General features: G+C 40.4%; 1 pseudogene; it reads right to left on the reverse strand.

Annotated features, from left to right (window-relative positions):
• Positions 1 to 1,476: 1,476 nt before the first annotated feature.
• LOC103880779 lies at positions 1,477 to 2,377 on the reverse strand (annotated as a pseudogene).
• Positions 2,378 to 5,153: the final 2,776 nt, after the last annotated feature.

Genomic DNA, 5,153 nt, shown 5'->3' on the forward strand with positions numbered 1-5,153 from the left:
GAGGTGCCTATGATTTTAACAGAATGTTAACAAGGTATTTCCAGAGAGATGTCGTTGTCATCAATTGATGACATGCCCAGATCTTGTTTGTTTCTTCTTTAAGGAGAAATTCATTTTTGTTTTTCCTTAGGGAATGTATTTCCTTTCCTGAGAAAATGCAGACCCCTGTCACAACAACATGAACTCAGGAAAAATTTTATAGCATTGGAGCTCACTTTTCAATATTCAGAGGAAGCAAAAGGAGAACAAATTTGCATTGACTCTCAAAGGGAAATGTTGACAGCATACTAAATACTTCTTCTGAAATTAAACAGTTGGAGAAACACCATGTCCTTCTATTGGGTCAGTCTTGATAGAAACTATGATTTTCAATAGTTATAGGAGAGTAAAAATGTTGTGCTGCTGATTTTGGAAGAAAATGAATTGAGTTAGCTGTTCAATGGACAACAGATAACTTTGGATAGTGCTTTTCTTTGCCTTTGCTCATAGTTATCACCATATTTTACTCTGAGTTCTCAATATAGTAAAATAAAGTAGGATTATCTTATAAGCAGAATAATGAGCCTCTTTATACTTTAACTTGTTATGATTAAAAGTTGCTGCAATTATAAAACTGAAAGAACTCCCTATAGCCAAGTGCCTTGACATAGGTTGGAAATAAAATGATGGATTTTGCCAAATATGTGGGATTTAGACTACAACTCACTAATGCTAGACCTACTATTGATTTTTGGCTACGTCTTAAGTAACAGGATTAACCTCATATTTTTTGCTTTCATTTAGGTTTTTAACCTCCTTTTATTCAAGTCTTTATTTGTGCAATGAGACAACAGGCTGAGACTATATGGTTTGGGTGGGCCCTTTCAACTAGGTTCAGAAGTTTGTACTCATAAAGGCATGCTCAAATTTGTCCATGAAGTTTCATAATTATTTTTACTAATGGTAAATGAAAACATCCCATGTTAAATTTGGTTTCCTTCCACGGATGTTAGCGTGGATGTCTGGATTTTAAAAAGTAGATTATTAAACTGACCATAAAGCCTCAGTTTAAAATTCAACATGGTGTGGTGGAAAGGACGTTCAACCTTAAGCAAATCCTCTAATTTTTCTGGGCCATAGTTTTCTAATTTTTTCTTTTTTTTTTTCAGGTTAAGTAGTAAAAATTTATTGGGAATTCCTGGGTTGGTGATTATCTCCTTCCAGCCTTGAGGGAGAGAACAACACTGTAGGAAATCACTGAGAAGTCACACAACAGTCCCAACAACCCCAGTTAACACAGGGAGGAGGAAAGTAATTCCCCAGAAAAGGGGCTGGTCTTCAGTCTTTCTTAATCAAAGAAGGGTTCCGGGGACCGATGTGGGGGACCATCGCATGATACTGGGGTGGGGTAGGGCTGTGCTGGACCCCTGGCTAGCTACTCAAAAACTGGAGAAGCAGATCCACTTCCTCTGGGGATGGAGTTCTTGGTGACTAGGCTCATTTCTTACCCTTGATGAAGCTGTCACTTCCTCTGGTGAAACTTTCATCCTGTAGGTTCAGCGTGAGGTTGTCAGCCATGAGATAAATATGGTTCTATGATGTGGCGATCGTCTTGGAGATATTCTGGGCTGCTTGGATCTTGTGAAGTTTGATGTAGCCAGGGTTCTTGCTCAGTGCTTCTCCAAGCATCTTGGCAGCCTCGGCCTCACCCTCGGACTGCACAGTCTTCTGCCGCTGTTCCTGCTTCGCTTTTTCTACCAAGAATTGGGCCCGCTGGACCTCCTGCTGGGCCACTTGTTTGGCTTCTACAGCAGCTGTGTACTCTCGGCTAAAGCTCAGCTCTGTGATGGCTACTTCATCCAGGATGAGGCTGAAGTCCTTGGCCCTCTCTGTCAGCTCCCGGCGGATCAACAGGGATACCTGGGCCTGCTGGGCGATCAGCTGTGAGGCATTGAACTTGGCCACCACACTCTTGAGCACCTCGTTGACAATGGACGGCAGCACTCGTTCCTCGTAGTCCAGCCCTAGGCACTGGTACATGCTAGGAAGCTCTTGAGCATTGGGGTTGAGACAGCACTCTCAGGGAGATATTCACCATTTGTAGGTCTTTGGAGCCTGCAGGGGAGGAGATTTTTCGAGGTCTGGCCCGAATGTCGTAGATAATGGGGTACTGCAACCAGGGGATCCTGAAGTGAAGGCCCTCGGCCAGGATAGTGTCCTGCTGCATTCCACAGATCCGATTGAAGAAGATGGCTCTATGCCCGCCTTCCACAGTGAACACGGATTCGCGGACACCGTATGCCACCGCGCCGGCCCCCAGCAACAGCTTCATTGCCGTGCCCATGCCCCGGGGCCCCGCGGGCAGCCGTCCCGGCAAGTCCTTCAAGTTCTGGGCCATGCCTGATCTTGAGGCCGGCAGCACCGGAGGTCAGAAGTGGGTGCCGGCCCGCCTCTACCCCGCTCCAGCTTAGGTACTGCCTCTAATTTTTTCAAACACAGTAGAAACACCTCCCCAGCATCCCCCAGGGATGTTGTAAGGAACAAATGAGAGAAAACGGAAATACATTTTATAAATTAGAAATTCTATTTAAGTGTAACATATTATTTACACCATAACATTTCAAATTGTAAAAAAGTATTTTAGTTGAAGAAGTCTGTGACACAGAAAGGTTAAAGAATTTAACAAAATAACTCAGCTAGTAAGTTGGAGAGCCAGGACTAGAACCCAACTTATTTGATACTTATACTAACGCTCTAAGAATCCAGAGTTTCATGTAAGATAATGGCCTCCAGTTCCATTCATGTTGCTGCATAAAACATTATTTTATGCTTTTTAATGGCTGAATAGTATTCCATTGTGTGCATCAACTATTTTCTTTATCCATTCATTTATTGATGGACATTTAGGTTGATTCTACATCTGGGCTATTGTGAATAGTGCTGTGATGAACATACACATAAAGATATCTTCTTGACATAATGATTTTTTTTAACTTTTATTTTAGGATCAGGGGTACATGTGCAGGTTTGTTTTATGGATAAATTACATGTTATGGGAGTTTGATGCACAGATAATTTTGTCACCCAGGGAATAAACATAGTACTGATAGGTAGTATTTTCATCCTCACCCTCCACCCTCAAGTAAGCCCCAGTGTCTGTTGATCCCTTCTTTGTGTCTGTATATACTCAATGTTTCACTCCCACTTATAAGTGACAACATGTGGTCTTTCATTTTCTGTCCCTCTGTTAGTTTCTTTAGGATAATGTCTTCCAGCTTCATCCATGTTGCTGCAAATCACATGGTTTTATTCTTTTTTATGGCTGCATAGTATTCTATGTATGTGCACCACATTTTATTTACCCAGTCTACCACTGATGGGCATTTAGGTCAATTTCATGCTTTTTTACTGTTTATTTTTTTAAATAGAGAGACAGGGCCACACTTAGTTGCCCAGGCTGATCTCAAATTTCTGGGCTCAAGCAATCCTCCCAACCCAGCCTCTCAAAGTGCTGGGATTACAGGCATGAGCCACTGTGCTCGACTCCTATGTTTTGGTATTGTGAAGAGTGCTGCAATGATGTCTCCATTTTCCCATTCACCAGAGTTGATTATGTTTACTTTTATCCTTGGCTTGAAAGAGTCAACAGTTGCCAGTGTTCTTTTATCTCCTCCATATCAAAAAAGTTGACAGATTATCAATATGTGGTATAATTATGACAAACAAGCAAGGGTATTTTTGAAAAAGCAAAGATTAGTAACCTTTGCTGAGTAATTATTATTTCTGAGGTCTTTATATGCATTGTCTCATTTTTCCTCACAATAGCCCAGTGGGTACTAGTTTTAATCCCCTTTAACAGATGAGAAAATTGAGACTCAGAGAGGATAAGTAACTTGTTGATATGGTTTGGATTTGTGTTCCAGTCCAAATCTCATGTCAAATTGTAATTCACAACGTTACAGGAGAGGCCTGGTGGGAGGTGATTGAATCATGGGTATGCGTGGATTTCCCCCTTGTTGTTCTCAAGAGAGTGAGTTCTCATGAGATCTGGTTATTTAAAAGTGTGTAGCACCTTCCCCTTCTCTCTCTTTCTCCTGCTGTGACTGTGCAAGACATGCTAGCTTCCCCTTTCACCATGACTGAAAGTTTTCTGAGGCCTCCCCACCCATGCCTCCTATACAGCCTGAGGAACCATGAGCCAATTAAAACTCTTTTCTGTGTAAGTTACTTAGTTTCAGGTATTTTTTATAACAGTGTGAAAACGGACTAATACACTTGTCCAAAGATATATAACTTATTAGTGATGGAGCTTGTATTCAAACTCAGATCTGCCTGATCCCGTGTCTGAGATCTTACGTACAACCATGCTGTCTGCAAAAAAAAAAAAAAAAAAAAAAAAGATAAAATTTGGTGCTGTGCCTACAAAATCTGTATTTGGGTAGTATGTTAGAGAAGAGAATAAAAAGCCTCATGAGTCTGTTTAGAAATATATTAGATGAAGTAGAAAGGGCCCAGGCTTTAGAATCAAAGAGATCTTGGTTTGAATCCCAGGTCTGTCAGTTACGAGCTGTGTGACATTAAGTCAGTCATTTAAACCCCTGAGCCTGATTGTCCTTATTTGTAAATTAGAAATAAAAATACCTCACAGAGTTGTAATAAGAATTAAATAAGATGATGAATTGTAAGTGTTTGGAAAAGAGAATATATTAAATACATGGTAACTGTTAAAATTATATTTGCTGACATTATTGTTATTGTTATTATTGAAGTTTTAACAGATTTGGGAGATAGGGAAAATATTAACATGAAGAATATACTTCCAGATTTCATTGTTTCAGGATTCTTACCCCTGCTTAGTGTTGACTCTGCATGGAGGTGGCCTCCAGATAAATTTTATAGAGTAGTCAGTATGCTTTTCCACTTCTGAGAGAGTACTCATTTGAGTATAGGAATTTAGAGATTTTTTATTTTATTTTATTTTATTTTTTTTTAAATTTATTTATTATTATTATACTTTAAGTTGTAGGGTACATGTTCATAACGTGCAGGTTTGTTACATATGTATACTTGTGCCATGTTGGTGTGCTGCACCCATCATCTCGTCATTTACATCAGATATAACTCCCAATGCAATCCCTCCCCCCTCCCCCCTTCCCATGATAGGCCCCGGTGTG

The sequence above is a fragment of the Papio anubis genome, unplaced genomic scaffold (assembly GCF_008728515.1).
Source record: "Papio anubis isolate 15944 unplaced genomic scaffold, Panubis1.0 scaffold1023, whole genome shotgun sequence".
In the NCBI taxonomy this organism is placed as follows: domain Eukaryota; kingdom Metazoa; phylum Chordata; class Mammalia; order Primates; family Cercopithecidae; genus Papio; species Papio anubis.